General features: G+C 38.2%; 1 long non-coding RNA gene across 2 annotated transcripts; it reads left to right on the top strand.

The window, feature by feature from the left end:
- The first annotated feature begins 9,232 nt into the window (after nucleotides 1–9,232).
- LOC123616492 (uncharacterized) lies at nucleotides 9,233–26,151 on the top strand. Of its 2 annotated transcripts, XR_012499481.1 has the most exons (5): nucleotides 9,233–16,089; nucleotides 18,331–18,470; nucleotides 23,997–24,028; nucleotides 25,615–25,665; nucleotides 26,027–26,151. It is a non-coding gene; the product is annotated as an uncharacterized LOC123616492 (long non-coding RNA). The 2 variants fall into 2 exon arrangements; XR_006724496.2 differs by lacking the exons at nucleotides 25,615–25,665; nucleotides 26,027–26,151 and having other exon boundaries at nucleotides 23,997–24,194.
- The last annotated feature ends 399 nt before the right edge of the window (nucleotides 26,152–26,550 follow it).

Genomic DNA, 26,550 nt, shown 5'->3' with positions numbered 1-26,550 from the left:
AAAAGTAATGATCTGTTCCTGTGGAAGTAATGAAATATAAGAACGCCTACATTTTTTTTAAGTATAATTTTTAAAAAACAGATTCTCAATGCAAAGGAGTTAGGAGTTCTTGAATAGATTTTTTAAATTACCCCAGAAATACAGAAGATGTGGCTAAAAAACAAAAAGGAGGAAACATGTTAAATAACTGTTAATACTCTGTTCTATGCCTTCCTGGACTTTGTTCTACACACACATACACAAGTGAAATTATTTAACAAATATTAATATTCTATTTAATATTTGCTAGGGACTATTCTAAGCCCTTTACAAATAATAACTTATTTAGCCTTTTTTAAGTCTTTCTATCCTCATAATGACCCTAAAAGCTAGCCAACGGTAATAATCCCATTTTATAGAACTGAGGCCAATGTTTCATAGTAAAAGCAGATCCAGATTGAATTTAGCCAGTAATTGGCAGAGCTAATACTCAGATTTAGGTTCCTTAGCAATTCTATCAGGACTGGCTGAAATAGCCTATGGTAACAAAATCCCTGTACCTTTGAAAGTTCTGCACAAGAAAGGTGTATTTTTCACTTATACTACATATCCATCCAAATTAGCTCTGACTCCACATTATGTTCACACTTGACCGAGCAGCCCCTACCAGGAACATAGCTGGTCTATGGCCAACGCAAAATAGACATGGCAAACTATGAACTGGATGCTAAAGATTGTGCTCAGATGTGATACACTTCACTTCCCTCACTTTGTTGACTAAAGGAAATGACATAGCCCCCTCTTGTGTTAGTGGAGTGGGGATTTATAACTTGGTGGAGGGGGGTTGCAGATAATTGCAAACAATAATGGACCTCCAGCAATGAAGCTGAAGGAGGAAGAAGAAAAGGAAAAGAAGGAAAGAAGGAGAGAGCAGAAAGAAAAGGCCGTTGCGTCTTCCAGTTTAGAAATAGAGATTCTGACTGCTATTGCTTTGGTGTAGGGCATTTTACTGGCTCCATCAAAGAGAGAAAAGGTGTGTTCCACGAGCATTTCTGGACATTGCTCTGTGGACTCTTTATACTTTTGGAAAGGAATTTTCCAGAAAAACATTCAAAGGAGTTGTTTTTATTATTGGGAAAGGTTGGAGAAACTTCTATTAAATGACGTTTCAAATTTGCAACTTCTGCCTCTTGTATTAAAGTGCCTGACTTGTAATGCAAATATTCCTGCTGAGGGTAGGCGTTTACATCCTCAGAATGTGTGATTATATCCCTGTACCCTTAATCAATGCAAGCATTATCAGATTTTTGTCTTAATCTTGGTCAATTTGCTGGGCAAAATTTCTGTTTTGTTTTGATATTCATTCTGGAAATTATTCCTATAATTACATACTTTTCATATGCTTATTGGCCACTTATATTCCATGAATTTCTATCCATCAATTTATTCATTTAATCCACACATCTGTTGAGCTCTTGCTTTGAGGCCAAATATTATGTACATAATTCTGGCTCATTTTTCATCTTGTACTATCATCTTTTATATAAAGATTAGTAAAGGTTTATTTATGGATTAAAGACTTTTTGTTAATTACATTACAATTTAAGTTGGCCTTTATGGAAGAAGGTATTGTGTCCATTTTCATTTCACTGTTATAAAATTTTAAATACACATTTGGTCAAAAATATCACCCTTTTTGTAATTACTGCTTAGAAAGATTTTTCCCACCCAGTGACAAAAAAAAAAATCACCTACATCTTTGGTATTATAATTATAATTATAATGGTTTTAGTTTTTGCATTTAAATCTTTAACCCAGCAAGAATTTCTTTTGGTGGGTGGTTTAGGGTAGAAATCTAATATTTCTTTTCATGTTGTTAGTTATTTTTCACCATACTGTTATAAAAATGTAACTTTTTCCATTGATGCAAGATGCCTTTAAAATATTAATTATACCTTGGATTTTCTTCACTTTTAGTCTTTTCTATTGAATTCTTGTACCAAAATCATACTAAATTACTGAAGCTTTCTAATACATTTTGTCAAGTTAAGTTTTCTGTTTAGTAATAATGTACAGGGCTTGTGACCTGAGACAGAGAATGTGTGAACCTCTCCTGAAATTGCACCGTGTAGTTCAGAGAGAGGAACCAGAGTCTTAGAGTCTCAAAAGAATCCATGACCCCAAATAACATTATCATTAAAGGAAGCAAAAATGTAACAGAATTCAATGTTCTGCCTTAAAGAATTAACCACAATACTAGAATCTTCTTTCAAGATTTATAATAAAAGAATCATTATTTGCTTTTGCAGAACTCCTTTTTCATAGCTCTCTATAGAAGCCAAGTTTTGTTCATTTGTGTTTGTTTGTTTGCCTTTAGGTCTAGTTTATCTGACCTGAATAACAAGTTTATAATCGAGCAAGAAAACAAAATTCAGCAGAAAACCCAGGAGAATGTTTACTGGATGACTGATGTAAAGAGCCTTGAACATTTCCATCATGTGAGTTAGATACTGTGTTAGCTGCTATCACCTTCTAGAAGGAAGCTTTCTGCCCAGCTAATCTAAAGGGCCTCTCCCGGTTACTCACTGTCTCCCCATAATAACGTTCGTGTATGTTTATTATGTGTTCCTCAGTAGAATTTAAGCCCCAAGCAGTCTGGTTTATCGACCATTATACTTTTAGTACTTAGTCCAGTGTCAGGCACATAGTAGGAATTCAACAATGTTTACATGTGGGGTAAAAATGTACATGAGATATTCTTTTCCCAACTGTAGACATATCCATGCTTCAAGCACGTGGGCTTTTCTTATTGTTTGGGTTAATGTTCTTTTAATTTTGTTTAATGTTCTTAAAGCACATTTAGCAAATCAAATGCTAAAGAAGACTGAGGAGTGACAGTTACAGTCACCTGAATAGTTTTTATTTAGGTGATACTGGTAAATGATTTTCCCTGTCCAAGGAGGAAAAGGCAAAAGGGACTACGCTTAAGCTAAAGTGAGAAGAGAAGTTTCTCTACAGATGTCAGTTTGATGTTCACCATTATAAACCTGTTCCAGCCTAGAGCAGGGCTCAAGCGTTGTGCTTAGTGAATAATTGTTAAATGAGTGATACTGGCCATTAAAGAAATAAAACTGAAATGTGCAGTCTGTGGGGTGATGGCATTTCTCTGTCACTGAGGCTGCTTCACTGAGAAAAGAGAAGCTTGCTCTTCACATGTCTGATGACTGGGCCCAGTCATAGATCAATTCTCACCATCTGGCTGCATTTCAGTCAGATGGGGAGCATATATGCACAGCCTGGGAGCCCTAAAGCCTGTTTCCCTGGTATGATGCTTCCTCCTTTGCACAGAATAGCTAACTCAATTATCTCAGGTAGCTAGCCCAGTATAACTTGGGAATGCAGCACATACTTGGTTGAGAACAGCAAACTTATCCTTTATGAAGTTCTCAGTAATTAGGAAAAGTAAGGTAGAACTTCTTGGATAGGCAAGGAAACATAGCATAGGGGTAAAAATTTACCATAGATACTTAAAACCACGGTTTATACACATAACCAACTAGGAGTTCACTATATATAACAATAATAAAGGTGGCTTTTCTGCAGAACAAATTTACTTTTCCTGCAAATTTTACATGGTCATCTGAGTTATTTCTTTGATTCAAACCTATTATTTCTATTAGGTCCTTCGTAAATCATCCCACAGTTTATTCTGAATTTAATGAGACTAAAAATAGGTAAGTACATTCCTAGGTAAATGGCAATTGTTCTTCCCTTACTAGGTTTTGAGTTTAGAACTTGCACAGTCCAGTGACAAAGTGATACCCTTTGAGAAGATTTTTTTGACTGAGTACTTGGAGGCTCCTTTGCTCTGAATTGAGAGTAGTGTGTGTGTTTGGGAGGTAAAAGGAGGTCATGGGGAGAGAGGAAACAATGCATATAAATTCATACAGCTCAACTTTCCCCTCAGTCTCACCATAAGAGAGCATCTGCACGTTCTTCCTAGACTCATGTAAGTAGAAATAGTTGACATAGCCAAATATGAATTTCAACACTTTAGTAAATTAAACACCCAGATCTCCTGACAGACTAAAGTCAATCTGATTTTTGAAGACATCGAGAGCAAGTGATTTTAGCTTCTTACTCAGTAAATCTTTAGTATGTTTTCCATATCTCACGTCAGAGAAATTCCATTTTAGCCAAATTCTTCATGCTTCATTTAAAAGGCATCTCAGGTGCTTATGTCAGTGGAAACGAACAGCAGCTGTGAAAGAACTTTCTTTGTTTCAAAGTCGAATGGACTTCAAAAGTATTCATTTTAACCTGTTTATTATTGTTTGTACAGCTTTGTTAGACTTATCATCAGACTGAACAATCCAAATTTTACCTTTTGAGTCCTAAGTCTTTCAGTATTTCTAAGGCTGTCTTCCAAACCTAGCCTGATTTCCTTGGCTGTAAATCTTGGATGCTTTATGGAAGTGATCCGAACAGAATAATTAATGCTAATTACTCTCTTAATTACCCAAAGCTTTCTAAGTCTTGATGCTGCCAGAGAGAAGCGCCTTGTTCTTCCTCAAAATAATCTTGCCTATTCCTGCTCTTTTGCTATTCCATCTGAAATTGAAGATCTACTTATCAAGTTTCTTGAAAAAGTCTTTTTTGGATTTAGAGACTGCATGGGGAAGAATTAACATCTTAACACTGCCCAGTATTATTATTCCTGAGCAGGTTGTATATGAACAAGGTAGATCCCTTCCACTTCAACATTATCACGTATAGATTGCTGATTTTAGCAAATGCTTTTCCCATATCCACTAAGGTGATTGATCATCTGCTTTTTCCCCTTTTAGTATTTTAATGAGGCTAGTTCCATTAATATATTTTAATGTTAAACTGTCCTGGGAAAAATTTAAATTGATCAAGATAAGTTTTTTTCCCAGTTCCTAATGTTTTATTTTGAATTTTATCATCTTTGGTCATAAGCGTTACTGTCATATGATTGTCATTTTCTAATGTAACCTGATTTGGTTTGAATATCAAGATCAAGGCTATTCTAGCACCATTAACTGATACGAAAAATATTTTTTCTGTTCTCTAGAACTGTTTTTATTAGCCAGAGATGATCGTTCTCAAAAGCTTGGTTCACTGGCCTGTAAAACCAAGTAGTATATTTGGGGATAGGATAATAAGTTAGATTTCAAGCTGCTTGTTAAATATCTTTGGTGATTACTAGTATACTCAGATTTTCCGTTTCTTCTTAAATCACTTTCCTAAGGTATATTTTTCTATGACATTGTCTGGGTTGACTTTTTTGTTTATCTAGGCTGGTGAAGAAAACTTAAAAAAAAATCTAGGCTCCTAACTGACTTTGAAAAACTCTTTGTATTATTTTTTGACCCTCTAGCAATTTGTATCCTCACCTAATAGTTATGCTGTCCAGACCACGTTTTCTAAATTTATTGCTTCATGCAACGAAATCACCTAACCTTCCTAGAGTCAAGATAAATTAGAACTATCTCTTTTTCTTGATCTACCTGGGACTTTTATCCTAATAAATCAGGTTAGTCTGACAGTGTTTATTCTTCATGAAGACTTGCTGGCAGCCATCTGCAAGGTGCTTGCAAGTTTTTCTTTCAATGATGTTTAAATGTACCAATGTTTTTACTGTATAGAATTTATACTCACATCACCATAGTTTTTGTAGGTGTTTACTGTGAATGTCATCAAGAGTGCCTTCCAAGAACAAATTTTCGGAACATTGATAGAAAATAGACAATAGGATGGGACCTTGAACAGATTCCTTAAAGAAGCATGTTATCCTTAAGACGACATGGTGGAATGTAAGTATGGAGAAATGAATACTAAATCTTGAGTGTTTCTACCTCCCCAGTCATAAATTAACATGTCCTATAATTTATGTCACTGGCAAGAAGCACTAATGAATGGTTCTGATGATGTTCCAAAACAACTGAAAGAAGACATCAGATGCAAATTAAAAGATTGTTATCAAATATGATGGGAGAGGAGGATCATCTCTTGGTTCTGTACTTATCCCGTTCTAGGCATTCCAGAGGAAAGGAGACATAGCAGCTGCTACTCCTTTAGTGGATTTGTGTGGCCTTCATTGTGTGTGTGCACAAGAGTTTCACAGTTCCTAACTACTGCAAACCATTCAATTCTTTTGAAATAATTAATTCAGAGATTGTCAGACTACAGCCCAAGGGCCAAAGCCAGGCCACAATCTGTCTTTGCAAATAAAGTTTTATTGGAAAATAGTCATGCTCATTTGTTTATGTATTTTCTATGGCAATTTTTGTACTTCAAATGCAGAGCAGTTTTGATAGCGACTGGCTGCAATGGTGAAAATATGTGCCCTCCTGCCCTTTACAGAAAATACTTGCCAATCCCTGAGTTAAATCATGAGGTGTCAAGCAAGCCAGAGAATAGCTTCATCTAGGTAAGTAACCTTAAACTGGGGTCCATAAATATGTCTCTGGGGTCTGTCATTCCAAGGAATAATTTGTACTATTTATTGTATGTGTGCATTTTACTGGTAAGAGAGTCCTATGACTCTCATCAGATTCTCCAAGGGGTCTTGTGATCCAAAATGTGTTAAGAACTAATGGTTTAGGTGAATGTTGTTTATTTGTTCTTTTGAAGACTTGTAGAATGGGCTAGAAGAAAAAGCAGTTCAAGAAATTGACACAACACAATGAGATATCACCTTACACCTGCTATGATGGCTATTATCCAAAAAAAGAAAAAAAAAAGGCAAGTGTTGGTGAGGATGGGGAGAAATTGGAACCCTTGTACACTCCTGGTGGGAATGTAAAATGATTCAGCCCCTATGGAAAACAGTATGGGGGTTCCTCAAAAAATTGCAATAGAACTACCATGTGACCCAGCAATCCCACTTTGGGGTGTATGTCTGAAAGAAATGAAATCAGTATCTCAAAGAGCTATCTGTACTCCCATGTCCACTGCAACATTATTCACAATAGCCAAGATGTGAGGACACAACCTAAATGTCCATCAATGAATGAATGGATAAAGAAAATGTGATGTTTATATTATTCAGGCTTAAAAAAGAAGGAAAACCTGTGATATGTGACACCATAGATGAACCTGAGGACACTGTGCTAAGTGGGAATAGTCTAGTCCTAGAAGGACAACTACTGAATGATTCCACTTACATGAGCCATCTAAAATAGTCAAACTCAAAGAAACAGGAGAACAGAATGGTAGTTGCCGGAGGCTGGTGGTGGGATGGGGAGGAAGTGGGGGCTGCTGTTCAAAGGATATAAAGTTTCAGTTATGGAAGATGAATAAGTTCTGAAGATCTGCTGTACAATATTGTGCCTGTAGTCAACAGTACTGCTCTGTGCACTTACAACTTTGTTAAAAGGGTAGGTTTCATGTTAAGTGTCTGTACCACAATAATAATAAATAAAAAACTGACCCAGAGGTGTTTTTTTGAGAGGATAGGAAAATTGGTAAATACTGTTGGCTAAGAGAATTGTGGGGTGTGTGAAAAGATTTTATAACTCTCCAAAGTTAATTCTAAGTTGTCTATTTCTGTTGACTGTGTGCCACATATTGTTCATAATGTCTTATTTTCACAACCTTCCCTGATGGGTATTAATCCCTCATTTTACAGATGCATGAACTAAGGCTCACTGAGAATACATAATTTATTCTAAACAATAGGAGTAGTAAAGATTTGAAATGGAGATCCTAAGATTCATACATTAACACGTTGTCTGACATGTTATTAAGTAAGGAACTTAATGCTGGTTTTAAGTTGAGAAAAATCTTCAATTGGTGCTCCATTGAGAACCCCAAAGCTTGAGGTCCATCCCCACAAGGAATATTACACAGCTCTTCCCTCTGAACTCAGATCACTTCTACAGAGAAGAGTGGAGGGCTCCTCTCTTCAAAGAACTCACTGACTTTCCACAGTCTGGGGAGAATTTTCCTCTCACCAAAGCTTTCCTCAAAGTCATCCCTTTCTCGCCTGTCCTCGTCTTTGATACATAGCTTAGCAATGAATTCAGGCTTTCAAAAAAGATAGAAAGAGGGTTATTTCCAAGTTCTTTTGTTTTAGATCCTGAACAGGCCCCTATCCCCCCACCAAAAAACCCACAAATGTGGTCATTTTTGTGTGTGTATGTGGAGTAGGAGGTTAATAAGTGGGTTTGAGTAAAGAGAACCAAACCACAAATGAATTTCTAAATACATTGTTATGTGACAGTCTTATAGGCAATGAGAAGTCATTCAGTTCTTTATGGAAGGGAGTGATGAAGGAAGCACTGCTTAAGAAATGGGAAACTCCATCTATTTGCTGCAAACCTAGACTCAAGACTTGGACTTCTCACAAAATAATAGATGTAAACTATCTCCCAAGGGGCGGGAACTTGTGCTTCCAGAGATCTTGCTACTGCGGCTGGAATAGATGGGCCAATTAAAACAGGTAAAATAGATTAGGTAATGAGCATCCAGACTTAGAGCTTCTGAGAATTTTATTAGGCGTCAGGGGTTATAAAGGCAAAGAAAGGACCTAATGGGGAAAGCAGATTTTGCACTCGGTTTCAATCAACAGTCTTGTCTTAATCTTCATACTTCCCCAATTTTACAGCTGTAATAAATACTTAAATTATTGTGAACTAAAATTTACTTAGGTTACTTGAAAATAACTGCAGATACACAAATGGCCAAAATTTATCTTAAATTATGACTTGCAAATGCAGTTGAATGGGCTTTCCTACTGCCTACCCTCTACTTTATATGTATAGTGACTTTTACACACAAGAAAAAGAAATGAAAATTGGAAATTTTAGCTTTTCCACTATAAAACCACTTATTTATTAAATCACCCTTTAAAACTAGTAACTAGCATATTTCTTTGTGATACCAGTGTTCCAATGCTATCTTTTTGAAGTGTTTTTTTGGGAAAGACATTCTGCTTTCTGGATGTACAAATCATTTATATGATGTTCAAATCTATCATTCTGAATCAGATTGCCTTTGGTTTTTTTTATATCATTGCACTCGAAGAACGTCAGGTCCTGGCAATGACATTTGTGCTTCCTGAAGTGGGTGCCATCCCTTCTGGGTAACCTTTTGTGAAGTCACATGACTGGCAGCCAGCCTAACTCTGGTCGTCCTCCTCTAGGCAATGACATTTGAGCTGCTGTCGTTTCATCTTGCAGCATCTCAAAGCCAATTATTCCTCCAGGTTTGCAGCAACATTAATGATGATTACTCTTTTCCTTGCTGAATTTGTAAAATGTTTCTTGGCATTTTCAATTACCCAGGTATTCAAGAAGACAAGTTTTTTTGTGAGTGTTGACTCAGGCCCACACCCATGCTCAATGATAGAGGTTCTGTGACCACACAGCCAACTCCCTGTAATAAGAGGGAATGCACATGTAAGCTGAATTGTGATTAATCCTATTATTTTAATCACCAAAGTATAATTCTAGATTATCCTTACTAAATTAGAGAAACAATTTACAGCTAATCCAAAGTATCTTTTTTGTATTTGATTTGGCTCCTTGCTTACAATTTACTACTAATCATATAAAAACTGATAAGAGGAGGAGGCAGCCTAAAAGCATGTAATTCTTGCAGCTAGAATTTAGTGAAAACACAGAAAACAAAAAGTTGTTTGCAACCAAAAACAGAGTTTAGATTTGAAAATAGCCCCCAGTCCACAAAGTAAATAGTCTAAAGCATGCAGCATAGTTTGACGTGCCCACTATAAATTGTCTTTTTAGAGAGTCTCCACTTTTAGAGAGCCCAGGGGTTTTTCCTTAATTGTCCACACATCCCCTATCCATTTTCTGCCCCGCTGGTGCTCCCAGGAAATTGACATTGGGGAAGCCTGCGCAGAAATTCGGAAGGTAGAAAGGGAGAGCGAGGTAAGAAAGGGTGTTCCTCCCTGCCCCACTTCAGGGAGGGGTCTCTGGTACTCCCTACACATTAACAAATACAGTTCCTTTTGAGGGGCCCTTCTTCTTCCTGCATGGTTCCAGTCTGGGCTATGGTTTCCTCACTTTTTCCTTTTACACCCAAGGCTGTTTCCCTACTTCCCACTTTTGCTAGTCTCTTAGCTTCTCACACCCCTTCCTCATCTCTTCCCCCAGCCTGCACCTGCTTGTGGTCCCTGCAGTAAAACCTCTTCATTTGAACTACCTGCTAGAACCCTGATTGAGACAGAGAAACTACAAATGAATAGACCTGGACTGCTTTGAATGGTCTCTATCTATTTTTTACTGGCCATATTGGAATGTAGGTGTTAAAGGGGAGAAAATCCTTGTGATAAAGGGTCTGACTCATTTACAAATCGAAAAATTAAGGGTTGGCTATTCATAGCTCCTTTGTTCATATTTATCCTTACTGCCGCCTAGAGTTACACTTCCTGGAGTTAGGTCAAATCGTCATTGTGTTTATAATTTGGTCACATAGAAACAGGGATTCTTTCATTTATTTCTTTTTGGTAACTTCTCAATCTGGTATTATTTAAAGGAAAATAGAGTTATATAACCATAGCAAGCATAAAATGTCTATTTGTAAACCTCAGCATTCACAGGTCATAAAGTCAAACACTTTAGCACATTTCACACTGTTGAACATTAAAGTAAGTAAGTCTTTAAAATTCCTCAAAGAGCAAATCAAAGTAAATAATAGAATTCAAAATGAATAACTTATTTATTTGCATAAGCACTTTGAACTTTAATTCAGTATTTCAAATCAAATACGATTTTCTTTTAACTTGTGCAGGTGTCTATAGTTAATGTATCAACTATCAATGTTAATTTGCTAAAACCCCGCCCAATACCAGTATACTGCACCTACATCAGGTGTGTGTTTTCTTCTTGTTAACACTTATGTTTCAATCTAAGATACACACACACGTATGTTTTAGAGAAGCCATTTAAAATTTTTTCAGTGAAAATTAGAAGCATTTCTAGAGTGTAAATTTGAGTTCATCCCAAGCAAAATTAAAACAGTCCCTCAGAAATGTCTCGTTTCCATTTGGTCTGGAATATTGCTTCTCTAAACTGTCTACTTATCAGAATTGCCTGGAGAGCAATTTTAAAACACAGATTACTGGCTTCAATCTCGGTCCTCCTGTAGAGGCTGGGGCAGGGTGAGACCATGTCTGTTTCATTCATCATTGTGTATCCAGAATTTAATGCAAGACCCTCAGTAATCATTCGTTAAATGAATGAATCAGAATGTCTGAAGGTGGGATCCAGGAACCTGTATTTTTATAAGGGCCTCCAGGTGATTCTGATGAGCAGTCACTTCTGGAAACACTGGCCTTTAACTTAGAATTTTAGATCTTTTCAACCATCATCTAATTCACCCCCCTTGTTTTAGAAATGGAAGAACGTGAAGTCTGAGAGATTAAATAGTTTGTATATAATCATAATATTTTCATACTTTGAAACATTTTGGGACAAATGATGAGAAAAAAGAGAAAGGAGGACTAAAAGATATAGTACGTATTTGTGTGTTAAAATGCCAATATGACTAAATATTTTTTATTGAAGTAAAGTATAGTTGATTTACACTATTATGTTAATTTTAAGTGTACAGCATAGTGATTCAGTATTTTTACAGGTTATACTCCATTAAAAGCTTTTACAAGACAATGGCTATTATTTCCTGTGCTGTACAATATAAGCTTGTTGCTTTTCTATTTTATAAATGGCAATTTGTATCTCTTAATCCTCTACCCCTAATTTACCCCTCTCCCCAGTGGTAACCTCTAGTTTGTTTTCTATATCTGTGACTCTGTTTCTGTTTTGCATTCATTTGTATTTTTTTTTTAGATTTCACATTTAAGTGATATCACATAGTATTTCTTTATCTGACTTATTTCACTACGCACAATAGTCTCTGGGTCCATCGATGCTGCTGCAAATGGCAGAATTTCATTCTTTTTATGGCTGAATAATATTCCATTGTATATATGTATAGACCACATCTTCTTTATCCATTTATCTGTTGATGGGCACTTGGATTGCTTCCATATCTTGGCTATTGTAAATAGTGCTGCTATAAACATTGAGGTGCATGTATCGTTTTGAGTTAGTGTTTTCATTTTTTCATGGTATATACCCAGGAGTGAAATTCCTGGATAATATAGTAGTGTATTTTTAGTTTTTTGAGGAAACTTCATACTGTTTTCCATAGTAGCTGCACCAATTTACATGCCCACCAACAGTGTACAAGGGTTCCCTTTTCTCCATGTCCTCTCCAACATTTGCTATTGTACTCTTTTCAGTGATAGCCATTCTGACAGCTGCGAAGTGATATCTCATGTGGTGCTGATTTGCATTTCTCTAATAATTAGTGATGTCAAGCATGTTTTCATATGCCTATTAATCAACTGTATGCTTTCCTTGGAAAAAAATGTCTATTTAGGTCTTATGCCCATTTTTTGGATTGGGTTGTTTGTTTTTCTGATATTGAGTTGTATGAGCTATTTGTATATTTTGGGTTAAAAGATATAGTTTTACCTGAAAGACAAGCCATTTTAGAACTTGGCCTAATGACTATGAGAGGTCAGCTGAAGGGCAATGTGAAGCTGGACTCACCTACCTTAGACTCTTGGTCAGGATCCTATTTCCAGGATAACTAAGGAGACTTCCCTCCTCTGCTCCCTTTCTCTCCCACAAGCTTTCATCCAATTATGTCAAATACTTGAAGTGTTTTGTATTTATTTAAAGTACCTATAATGGCCTTCTCTTCCAATAAGAATTTCTCAAATGACTCTCATGATCTCTGTGCAGCATATATTAGGCAAATAGTTGTGAAGTTATTTTTTCCTTCCAAAAATTCTGTCAGTAATGTAAAATTCATTTGCTAACATAATATTTTGTGCAAATACACCAAAAATGTTTAATACCTAACCTTCTTACTTCTGCCTGCATATTAACACGATTAGAAAATATTTGTGGCTAGATAGTCATTGGAAAGTAAACATTTAGTCACTTAGTTGTTATTCACAAAATTATTTCACTATGTTTAAATGGAATTTACAGCTGACCACAGTAATTCTTATCTCTCTTTAAAGGAGCTATGCAATTAATACCTTTGAGAGTATTTAACAGCCCAAAATAAAAGTGCTGGCATAATTTTTTAAAGTACTGATAAAGTGAAATTTAGCATTTGCTAGAAAATGATTCTCATTCTTTTTCAAAAGGATGTATACTGTCTCAAAGACTATAAGTATTAAGGCTATAAATAATAATATTAATCAGCATCAATAAAGCACTTACTATGTGTTAGTCTGTGCTAATCAGATGCATAGAGTACTTCACTTATCTAAAAAATGTAAGATTCTTGGGCAAGTATCACATGTGGATATTTATGTGTATATGCATATACACATGCATATGACCATGCATGTGGTGTATCCATACATACGGTACACTATATAGTATTTACAATATATTTAGTTAAATACATCTAGAAAATTTCTGGGCAGATACTAAGACACAGTGAATCATTTTTACTGTGGCCACCACTGGTGATTGCCTGCCCAATAGCCATTTCCCTTCTTTCTTGCCAACAGAACGCTGGTTTTGTGGGGGCGGCCGTGTGTCGCCCCAGGGCATGAGTTAGGATGGACCTAAACCAGTCATGGCAGTCTCTATTCTCTTCTCCCCACGGTGGGGCTGGGGGATGAGAGATAAGGGGAGTCTGCTTAGAGCTTCTGGGAGGATTTCCCTCCTCGGAAAATAAAAACGTGCATGAGGAGAACGCTCTTTATGCTTCCACCCCATTCCTTCCCGCTTAGGAATGGATCGTTTGAAAATGTACTTCCTACCCGCATTAGCCTCCTGTGACAACGAGGTGTGATACTGCTGGCACACTGTGGATAGTGGCTTCTTGATTATCTTACAAACCACAGAACCAACTCTGACACCACCTAACTCTGAATTTCGTGTAAATCAACAATAGCCACTACTAATAGCCAAAGCATTCATTCATGACTATAGTTACTTCTGGGGAGTGGGACTGAGGGTGCAGGAAGGGAGAACAGTGTCTTATTTTTCATTGTATATTGTTTTGTGCTGCTTTAATTTGTTTTACCATATATGGGCAATACTTTCAAAATTTTAAAGCAACTCACTTAATTTTTTAAAAATTTCATTTCTGAGTAACTAATTTGTTAATGTGGAGAAAACTGAGAGTCGTGATGTTTTAAGCAGTGCCCTGACTCATTAGCCACAACTTAGACCCAGGCACTCTTTGCAACAACATACATGTATGCCACCACTTGGAATATTTGAGGAGTTTGTTAATTTTGAATTTTAAACTCACATTTTCCTTCTTTCCAAACTATTTGTGAGCATTCGTATGTCTCCTAAACAATGAATTCGTCCTGGGTAGTTACTTAAGGTACTGTGAGGATTCCAGGACACTGAAGCCCTGGGTTCAGATCATAGTGTTTAGAGACACATTTTTAAGATTTCTTCCCAGTTCTCTTCTTGAAGAATACTCCCCTCCCTCAGCCAACTAGAGTACCAGCTCTGAGCCCTTCTTCCTGTGTTTATATCAAATAAACCCAACCATCACTGATTAGAAAAGAGGTGGACATCTGATCCATGAACCAGACCAAACTGATTATTTTTTTCTTGAGAACTGAACGGAGAGACCCAGGCTGGGAGTCAGGTGGTGGTGGTCTCGAGAGCTGCAAGGGCCTGTGGACCAAGAGGCGATGACAGCTATGGAGGGCCACGCACGTGAGGAGCACGCACAGAGAGCCAGTCTGCAGGGAGAGGCTGCACACGGCAGGGCAGGAAACAGACAAGTGTCAGCGCAAGAACTTGCAGCCCGAGAACAGCAGCTGAGCCCTGAAGTCTTCAGTTTCCAAGTCTAATTCCCCGTGGGGCTCCACCGTCCTTCCTTTTTTGAATTCCATGAGGAGCTGTCGTATAATAAATCCTCTTTTATACGAGGCAGCCAGAGTAGGGTTAGTTTCTTGTCACCAAATGAGCCCTAAGTATGAGTGAAGCCTTATCATTTTAGAAATTCTACACGTCTAACTCCGTTCACAGCAAGGGAGTATTTGATAATGACATCTCCTCTGAAATACTTCCACCCAAGATTTGTGGTTTCATTCTTCAGAGACTAACGACATTTAAAACTCGATGTTAATTACAGCATTGGATTAGCTATATACAGCCTTAGAGAAAGTCAGACCGTCATATTTTGTCATTTAATTCCTTTATAGAGAGAGAACTGTAAAATTTATGACTCACTCTCCATTTGCCCTACTTTTTTCAATGTGAAGATGCTTCATTTTCCTTGAAGAAGAAGAATGGTAGCAATTGAATGGCTTTGCCTCCTCCTGGCATCTCTTAACATTTACCACCTTCCCCAGCAGCAGGCCTGTTCTGTTCATGGTGATTTTCTCCTGCTAAACATTGCTAACAAACTCTGGGGGGCCTTCGTATTTTTGTCCAGCTTCAACCTATATGAGACCCAGCAAAGGACTATTTCTGATATGAAGCCAGCTCATTTACCTTTTAACCTAAGGAGTAGGTAAGAGTAAAATGAATTTGGGGAGATACACAAATAGGAGAATGAAAAATGTGATGAAGAGATGAGTTAAGAATTCACCTTGTGGAGAAAATGCTCAGGAAAGCATAGATTCTGAAGAATATCCTTAGAGCCAATGGAATAGCTTGGAACTTCCTATGTGATCACTTGCCTTTTCTTGGCATCTCTACATAGAGACAATGGTCTTTCACAGCCAAGGTGTGTGCTGTTTTAATAGTCACAATTAGGATGCTTCCAACCTTGTCCTGGTGGACACAGACTCTTCCTTCTCCTTCCCTTGGTAATGAACAATAGTACAGCAAGGGCAGTAAACATGATGGTTACAAACACGCTCTAAAGCCAAACTGCCTCGTTTCAGACTCCAGCTTCATCTCTCAAAAGCTATGTGACCTGGCAAGTTACTTAACCTCTTTGTGCCTCTGTGTTTTCATATGTAAAATGGGATAATACCAGTACCTACCTCATGAGAAGGATGTGAGAAGTAAATGAGTCCTGGTGTATTGTACGTGCTCAGGAAAGTCGGCTGTCGTGGTGAGTGTTGTCATTGTTCGTATTATTTGAGCAAGTATGAGGGAGGACGGAAAGCTGAGTCAGTCTCCCATCAGGAGTTTACTCTTAACACTGGATGACCTAAGCGAGGCGAGCAAGGGCCATGAAGTCAGGCTTTACTTCTTACTAGCCTCCTGACCTCGGCCAAGTTACTTAACTTCTCCACGCCTTGGTCTGCTTACCTAAAGTTGGGCATAATAATAGGGTCTACCACACCATAAGTGCCCCAATTTGTTATATACAAAGAGCACAGCAGTATTTAATGACCAAATGAATATCTATTGTCAAAAGAAAATGCTATAAGGATTCTGAAAGTGAGGAATGCTGCCTCAGTTCCCCCAGAGTAACTGATAATGGACAGAAACACAGAGCATAGCAAACCCAGGTTCACTTGCTAATGCTCTGTATGGGCTCCCACACAAAGCTCTCCTCTTAGTGCCCCAGGAAAGGACGCAGAATGGCCAATGCATGTTTTTTGTCTTTTTTTTCTTTTACGTGTGTTAAGATTTTGTCTTTGACTTTACCAGTATCGTCTAGGTATGGTTTTCTTATATACATCCTGCTTGGGGTTCGTGATGCTCTTTAAATCTAGCTTGGTATTTTTCCAGAACTTTGGAAAATTCTCAGCCATTCTCTTGACATACCTTTATTCTGTCCCATTCTCTTTGTCCTGCTCTCTCTCTCCTTCTAGGATTACAATTACATACACATTAGACTTTTTCACCTGTCCCTTGTGTCTCTTACACTCTTTTGTGCATTTTCCATCCTTTTGTCTTCCCATGATTCAACCTAGGTGTTTCCTTCTGACTTATTTAATTCTTTTTCAACTGTATTTAATCTGTTATTTAAACCCATTCATTGAATTCATAATATCAGTTACTGTTCTCAGTTATTTTTATTTCCACTACCTGTCCTCTGCCAAATTTCTCAATCTTGCTTTTAATTTCTTAAATGTATTCATCATAATTTTCAAAAATTCTATTGAGTAACTCCAATGTCTAAACCCCCACAAGCCTGTTTCTATTATCCTCTGTTTTTCTTTCAGTCTCATCTCTTTCTGTGCTTGATAGTTTTTAAATTGATTGCCAGCCTTTGATACAAAACATTCAGAAATCATTTGTGGCCACTGGTGATGTTACCTTCCTCCAGAGAGGGTTCATTTTGCTTCTGGCAAGCAGGTAGGCTGGAGTGGTAGCAGGTACACGTCACCTAATCCATCAGCCTCCAGTGTTTGTGAGGGCAGGTCTGTAACCAGCATACCCCTTCTCCTTGGGCGTATACCCCTTCAGGATTGCCAAAGAACACCTGGGAGCTTTACCAGGTCCCATCCTCCTTGAATTTTTTTTCTCCCTGGCCCAAACGTCTACTGAAAGGATCCTACATCTCCACTCCCACTTTCAGAATTGGCATTCGCTGGAAGAAGTAAAGCAGTGAGTTTCAAGCTCATTTCTTTGGGCTCGCCTGTGCTCCCATATCCGGACCCCACAAACCCAGTTCCTCACCACCTAGGGAGTGTTTCTAGTTTTCAGAGAAAGGCTTGGTTCAAAGCATCCTGGTCCACCGTTGCTAGCAGCAGAACCCTTGCCTGTGTTTTTGTTGCATGTCTAGTGATCTTACTCTTCATATTTCAAGAAGTGTGCAGATTTCTTAAAATACAACAGCAGCAACAACAACAACAACAAGCGACAGAGTTCCAAACAGCTTGCCAAACAAAAGTTTAGTGGAGAAAATGCATCTTAAAAACATAGGGAGATCAATGGGAAAGGATGGGAACATTCCCAAGGAGACCCAAATCTTCACCACAGATGGCAGGGCCAGCATATTCCTTTAAGTTATAAGTCACATTATTAATACTTTGAGGAACCTTTTGTGCAATCACTTCAGTTTCCAGAATGTTACTAAAGTCCATGGGAACCTTTATTCCTGACTCATTAGGTTTTAATCTCCTTTCTCCTAGCCCAGCCTAGGGTTACTTTTAATGAGTAAAAAAGATTGATTCATTACCATACAAAAGGCAAGTGCATGGTGACAATAATCTGTTATATAGGGTTTTTTTTTTATTTGAGAAAACAAACCAAATTAAATGACGACAAGGGAAGAAGCTGTCTTCAATCACAGCCCGAAAGGTTGGATAGGACTTAGATGCGATGCAGTACCACACACGAGTTATGCAATAGATACCTGTTAAATTATTTATTGAAAAAAAATAAATCTCTCTTCTAGGCTATAAAGAAATTTGAACTGATTGCACCAAGGAGTGACAGGAGCCGAGAGGACAGCTCCTGCCTGGCAGGGAGCATTTGGCACTGCTCCTAGAAAAAGAGTTTCAGATCCAGCCAGTGCTTTCTTCTTCTTTTGAGTTGGTATGTGTCACTTTCATCGTTATTTCATTAAAAATAATCAACTCTTTATGTCTCTAGTCCAGGTGAATCTCTCCGTCTCTGGAAGCTAAAATTGGCTTATCTGTTGGCAGAATTCATACCTGTTGTTGAAAGAAAGGAGCCTCTGCTTCCAGCCTCCATCACAGTAAGAGACAGGAAATCCCTGTGGCCAAAAAAAAAAAAAAAAAAAAAAAAAGAATGCAGAAATAGCCCAGTATTCCCTTCTCTCCCAGATCCTGTGTCAAGAGACAGAGGTGTAGACACTTCATAGCTTTCTATTCAGATAAAGCATGAGCATGGACTGTGATCTGGATCATAAATATACTGGAGTTCTACCTCCAAAGTTAGACTTTTCCTAACACCTACCATTCATTGAATGTTTCCTACATACTAGGCACTGCAGTGATGGCATTATATTTTAACTCATTGTGTTTTCACAGGAACTCTGCAAGACACAGATGGTTTGTTTTATATTCTTTAATGAGATGGTCAGTCAGGTGAGGCCACAGGAAAAGGCAGAGTTGAGGCTCAGGAAGAAACAAAGTTTATTACACTCACAGGTCCTAGAGACAGGAGGCATGCCAAGCAGGGTCATGTGGGGAAATCCAGGGTGGTAAGAAGCCAGAAGGCAGGAGTGGGGGGTAGTGTGGGGGGATTTCTTAGGCTACTCTATTGGGGTTCCCACAGGAAAGGCAATGCAGGACAGCGCAGTTTAGGATGGTCCCTAGTTGCCTGGCATCTGGCCCTGGGATGATTAAGGCAGAGGAATATTGCCTCTGGGACAACATGCCAGATAGAAGAGATACGACTGGGGATAGGTTAGTTTGCATATCAAAGTCATGCTCTAGGCTGGGCCCTTTGCCATCTGGAAAAATGGGCTAGCCCAGGGAGGGGCAGTCTCTCTCCAGGCCGAATGCTTTCTTACAATGTCAAAACATCATAATATACAGAAAATTATATATGCACAATACATTGTCTTCCTATATAATAGAAGAGGAAACTGAGGTTCGGTTAGAGCTCAACCAGTATTTACCAGAATAGGATTAAATTTGAAGTCTGGCTGAGCATCAGTGCCATCCTGCCTTGATTTTTCCTTAAGCAAAGTTCTTCCAAATCACACTGTATTCCTAGATGTGCATTTAGAAAAATGAGACCATACTGCTAGGGTGATTTAATTTATCTGATGAATTATTTTGCAAATTAACAGTAGTTAATATACACATTTACCAGAGTTAAAGACACTGTAATCAAAAACATTACTCTACCAATATCCTCCAACTGTTCAATTTTAATTAATTTTATATTTCAGGTTATTTGTGCTGTGGAGTAGGGCTTTGCTCATTCAGTAGACCACATAGCTTGAGCTGCATATTGTATGATATTTTGTTTTTTCCATCTGAGACAGAACAAGTAAAAATGGTCTTCACTGATTTACATAAGGAACTTTCTGACAAAGAGCTGTGAGGTCTTGGACTTATATTTTGCATCTTCATTTAGGAAAAAAAGAATCTATTCTATGGGAGACAGATTTTATTGTTTGAACAGAGGGGGCAAAAGTGAACAGTTGTAGAAAATATAAACTATCTGAATATAGGAAAGATAGTACAATTGGGAATTTAAAGAATTTCTAGAGAATAGAACTCAATGTTAAAAGCAGGAAAAAAATTGATAGGAAATCCTAAAACAACAAATAAACACCTAAGCTACAGCTTTCATATCAAGCCTAAATCTTAATATTTGGTAGCTTATCTTTTTATATATTGAATTTATTTTAGTCCTGCTTCTTTCCAGAATGGACTTTGTTTTCTCCAGAAAAACCTCAAGAAATGACAATATCAAATAAGGGTAGTAAAAGAAGACTGTTCCTTCCTATTCACAACACTTCCAACACCAAATGTGTGAGTTTTCCATGACAAGCAATTCAACTCTCTGTGACACCAGCTGGGTGTCCTACAGTTTAATTCATTGTGACACTGACTACCCAGAGTTAGCACAGACCTCACAGGGTAAAGGCTCAGTCCCGTAAGACTGACCCCACTTCCAACACCAGTCACTTGTGTTATCACTGGTGCTTCTGACTAACCAGCTATAAATCAGAGGTCCCCATGACCCTCTCCTCGGGTCCAATACTTTGCTAGAGTAGCTCATAAAACACAAAGAAATACTTTACTTAATATTACCAGTTTATTGCAAGGGATATAACTCAGAAGCAGCCAAATGGAGGAGATGCATAGGACAACATACGCGGGAAGAGGTGAAGAGCTTCCACACCCTTTCCAGTCTGCCACCCTCCTGGCACGTGGATGCATTTATCAACCCAGAATCTTTAAGGTTCTTATGGAGGTTTCATTCTGTAGGCATGACTGATTAGATCATTGTCCATTGGTGATTAGCTCAGCCCCTGCCCTTCTCCCCTCCTCAGAATTCTCGGGGTGGGGCTGAAAGTTCCAACCATCTAAATGCACAGTTGGTTCCTCTGGCAACCAGCTCCCATCCTAAGGCTATCTCGGGTCCCATCAAGAGTCACATCCTGTGACTTCTTCTACAAAACAGAAATAGACTCACAGACATAGTAAACAGCCTTATGGTTACCTGGGAAAGGGTGTGGGAAGGGATAAATTTGGGAGTTTGACATTTACAAATGTTAGCCACTATATATAAAAATAGATTTATAAAAGTTTTTTCAATATAGCACAGGGAACTATGTTCAATATCTTGTAATAACCTTTAGCAAAAAAGAATATGAGAACTAGCATATGTATGTATATGCATGACTAGGACATTGCACTGTACACCAGAAATGGATACATTGTAATTGACTGCACTTCAATTTAAAAAAAAAAGTCACATCCTTAACCTAAACACAAGTATGGTCAAAAGGGGCTGATTATGAATAACAACAGACCCTCTTCTCACCCTCACAAGCCAGGAAATTACAAAGGTTTTAGGAGTTCTGTGCCAAGACCAAATATCAAATGAAAGACCAAATGTACATTTCTTATTACATCACAACATGTCAGGTAATAAAGCAGAAGGAGAAAATCAGGACCAATGAAAGAAGGAAAAGAGCACACATGCTAACCCACCCCAAGAGTTTAAATACCTCTTGTGGCAGAATTTAACTCTAAGCTTCCTGGTAGTCACTTATAAAAATATTTATATTAATTAATTAATTAATTAATCTTTCAAGTTTATGTGAGAATTTTAACTGTCCATAGTAAAATAACATTAAACATAACTGGCATACAAAATTTAAATTATTGGGGGAAATTAATGGCAAAATATATATGTTGCTTTAAAATTTTTTAATAGACTATTTTTTAGAGCAGGTACAGAGTCACAGCAAAATTGAATGGAAGGTACAGAGATTTCTCATATGTTCCCTACCCCGACACATGCGTAGCCTCCCCCATTATTAACATCCCTCACCAAGTGGTACATTTGTTACAATCGGTACGCCTATGTTAACACACTGTAATCACCCAAAGACCATAGTTTGCACTAGGGTTCACTCTTGGTGGTGTACATTCTATGGCATTTGATACATGTATTATGGCATGCATCCCCCATCGTAGTATGATACAGAATAGTTCTCCTGCCCTAAAAATCCTCTGTCCTCTGCTCATCATCCCCCTCTCCTCATTAACACCTGGCAACCACTGATCTTTTTACTGTCTCCATGGTCTTCTGCGAGCCACTTTTAAAAGTGAAATTTGATCACTTTCATCAGAAAATAGAAGACATAAAATTTTCCCCAAAGAGACAAAACTTTTTCTTGGCCCCAAGTTCTGTAAGAAATTACTTTATGGGATCATGATAGATACATCAGACAATATCCACAACAATCTTCCTGAAAATGCAGGTGCACATCTTACTTAACTGTATCTTATAATAAACTCACTAAAGTTGTAAGTCCAACTCACTAAGTGAAGAGTCTTCCAGGTTCTAAGTTAAGTTCCAAGAGACTAACTTGATCCAAGGTTAATACTGGGGAAATCCAGAGGAATTGTTAATTAGCACATCCCCAATCTAGACTGGCTTCCATAAATATCACTTATTTTAACAAGGAATTTTATAAGCACCAAAGTTTTACCTAAAGGATTGGTTTTCCATGTTATTGGAGGACAGATCCATGTTTTCAGAGACCAGAAGAGCAGGTTAATAATTTATTATAAAAGGGGAAAAGCTTAACTAGTACTTCCCCCATGTGGCAGCGAGATGCAAGAGTATTTTAGGCAACTCTGAATTTGCTCAAATACTTTGATAAAAGCTAAATTGAGATTAGAGATTCACAACACAGCACTGTCAGAGCTGGTTTAGGCATAGACAATGTTAAGGCAAGTGTTTGCAGTTGCCTGTCTTGGACAGAAATCTTAGAGAAGCATTTAATTCCCAGCAGTAAAAGCTTCCCTTGAGTTGAAGACACAATTGGTAGTTGTTGAGCACTTACTGCATGTACCATGAGCTTCACTAGGTACTTTTTACAATTTACCAAATTAAGTGGGTGAGTTATATGTTAAGAATTCCCAAATAAAGGGGGTGGGGTATAGCTCAGTGTTAGAGTATGTGTTTAGCCTGCACAAGGTCCTGGGTTTAATCCCCAGTACCTTCATTAAAATTTTTTTTTTAAATCTAATTAATTCCCCCCCAAAATCACTATAGAACAACAACAAGAAGCTATTTTAAAAATCTCAAAAAACAAAGCAAGAACAACAACAAAAAGAACTCTCAAATAAATATATTGACTGCTGTATGATGAAAATCATTAAGTGAATTTTGGAGAATGATTTTCAAGTACAATGATTTTTCTGTGATGTCATAGTGTTAAGCTTTCTTTCTAGCATAATTAAGTACTAAGTTAACTGATTTCTTGAGGCTACGGCAAAGACGTTAGGTATGCAGTTAAAAGTTTTCATTTTCCTCCTTGGCACATTGGAAAAATATATTTTCCAAATCCTCCAGCAGTTAAATTAGAGCCATGTAACTAGGTGGTAGCCGACAGAGTGCCACAGATCCCCAGGTATGATTGCCCGGGCGCTCTCTCTCCCTTGGCCATGTAGCTACAGAAGGAGAACTCCGGGAAGACAGAACCACAGGATGGAAGGAGCCCAGATCCCTGAAAAGCCGCTTACAAAGGATACTCAGGAGGGCTGTCCAACCTGCATTAAATTTTTGTACTAATGAAAGGAATTTAATTGTGTTAAGCCAAAGATAATGGGGGCAATGTGTTAAAGAAGCTGGCTAGTGTTACCACTCCTGGTTTTATGATACTAAAAATTTGTTGTCAGCATAGAAGAACTTTTCTATACATAAAATCATGAATCAAAAAATGTTAATTTGTGTCAGATCATTAAGATATAAATTTAAAAGGGCTGAAAGGTAGGAGACTAAACCTAACTATTTTATAACTCCTGCAACTGCTTCCTAATGTGCTGATCAGCCATTCATGTCTATTTCAATTATCTGACAATAAAATAGAATCAAATGAATCTTCCATTATCTTTGCAGAATTATTTGAAGATGGATGAGAATCATTGACAGTAAGTACAGTTGTCCCTCCATATCCACAGGGTTCCCAGGACCCCTCTGGAGAATAAAATCCACAGATATTCAAGCTCCTCAAATTAAATAGTGTCGTACAGTCGGCCTTCCCATATCCGCGGGTTCCCATATCTGCAGATTCAACCAATGGTGATCCACCTTCAGTTCCATCTCTTGTGACAACCCCACTGGCATAGTGTCCAAGGTCTCTGCAAGGGACATGCCCGGTTACAAGAGGCACTGAACTCAGGCTGATCCAATGCCATGGTCTGCAATCAGGCATGTTTGGTTCTTCCTGTCTAAATGCCATTTACCAATCAGGGGTTCATTTTTACCAGCAACATAGCAACATAGTTCACAAATCACCTTATCAGGTTGCCGGGGGAACAGTGCTCAAAAGTTAAGGTAAGGTCAAATTCTCATGTAGAAGGGGAAAGGATTTTGTTAACCCTTTACCCACATAGAGGTTTCTGAGTGTAATGGATTCTTTTAACATATTCCTAGATTGTACTTGCTAAACATTTGTTTAGGGGTTTTGCACTGATACTAGTATCAGTAAATGTGCATATGTTTGTACACATATGAAAAGGCTAACTTTTTCAGGTTTAGATAGCAGTGACTTCTCAGGGATAATTTGTAAACATTTCTTTTTTTGATGTTTTAGAAGAGTTTAAATAGGATTGGAACTATCTATTCTTTGAAAGGATGATATGCTCTGATTTTGGTATAACTACAGCTGCTGTGTGTAGGCTGGAAAGCTTGTGACACACATTATTTTGTAAAAGCATTACCTACGCTCACTTGGAAGATACCGTATATTTCCAGGTATCATTGTGAAAAATAAAAATGTTAGTATATTCACTACTCCTTTGTGTTTATAAGGTATCCTAAGAAAGGGATGGGGTCAGGCAATGGTTGTTTTGCAAGAAGAAATGAAAGGAAATGAGAATATCCAGAAATTTGGGGCCTTCCAGATTTGAAAAAGACAACTGCTTTTATGCCCTGAACATTAATATAAATATAGGGCTACAAGCCTTGTGGCAAGGCTCAGAATAAGGGTGTTGCCCTCCCAAACAACCCTATTATTTCAGCTAGCCTCAAGGTGGCCTCCATTAAGATGAAAGAGTAAGGTATGGACACAAGAAAGCAAAGAAATAAAGCAGGCTTAAGAACCGGGACTAGAAAAGACTTTGGTTATGGTTATCTGCACAAGGAACTGACTGGAAGCAATTAGATCAGAAGCCTATTAGGGTTTTCAGGAAATCTTAAAGCCATGGAAACCATGAGTCTGGCCTGAAAATGTACTGTCTCTGTTAGCTCCTTAAAAGCAACACTCAGGCCTTCAAATGTGTACCAGTTAGGGTTTTCAGGAAATCTTAAAGCCATGGAAACCATGAGTCTGGCCTGAAAATGTACTGTCTCTGTTAGCTCCTTAAAAGCAACACTCAGGCCTTCAAATGTGTACCAGTAGAAAAAGGACTGTAAAGGATGTACAGCCCCCAAGGAAGGCATATGCTCCAGTAGTCCCTCCTCCTCCTTCTTTTTCTTCTTTTGTTTTTTAATAACAGACATTTATTTCTCACAGTTCTGGAGGCTGAGAAGTTCAAGTTCAAGGTGCCAGAAGATTCAATGTCTGGTGAGGACCGTCTTTCCAGTTTACAGAGGGTCTCTTTGCTGTATTTCATCCTAGTAGCATGGGTAAAAAATTAATGTTGGCTATTACCAATGATGATGATGAGGGTGATAGCCTAACGATGGATGATGGTGAAGTCAAGAGGAGAGGATTATTATTTTACTTCCACGTTTTATATTTTAAAACCGTGGACCAGAATGGTTAAATAAGTCAAGGTACACGGCAGGCAAACAGTGCACCAGCACTCAGTTCTGGGGGAGATTCCCAGGCCCAAGCTTCTTACCATGACTCCGCCCACGCTCAGCAGGGTCTCACCTCTGAATGTTGGCCTGTGTTCTCTTCCCTTCTGATGTGGCTCTGGAAGATGAGGGGACGAGGTTGTAGACGCAGAGGAGACCTGACTGTCTGACCACAGTACTTCCTCCACTGCCAGAGAGAGCGTCTCTGTCATTCCTGCTCATCTGGGACTCAGAACTGCTGTGGGTGAGCAGTTGTGTGTTCCTCATCCTTCTTTTTGCTTAATAGGAGTTTTTGAAGCAGGGATCCTGTCCCTGTGTCACCAGTGCACGTGGGACAAGAGGAGCAATAGCTTGCTTAACAGTTTGCACGACACTGACTCTGAGACCTTGATAGAGACAACATACCTTCTATCCCCTTTGCCCAAACACCACCCCCACTGCACGCCTTTTATTCAGTCTCTGCTCAAAATTCATCTCCCAGCGGCGACCAAATCACTCCACCTGAAACCACAGCCCATCTCTTCCTGTCACCTTATCTTTCCTCACCCTCTTTACACCTCTGTCCTCTCTTCAAAGCACCTATTATTTTGCTCCCCGACTGCAGTATAAACTCTTTCAAGGACACAACTTTGTCTTGTTCCCAGCTGAA

Source organism: Camelus bactrianus, chromosome 2 (assembly GCF_048773025.1).
Source record: "Camelus bactrianus isolate YW-2024 breed Bactrian camel chromosome 2, ASM4877302v1, whole genome shotgun sequence".
In the NCBI taxonomy this organism is placed as follows: Eukaryota; Metazoa; Chordata; class Mammalia; order Artiodactyla; family Camelidae; genus Camelus; species Camelus bactrianus.
The sequence above is the reverse complement of the archived record's forward strand: the minus strand, read 5'-3'. Positions and strand labels throughout refer to the sequence as shown.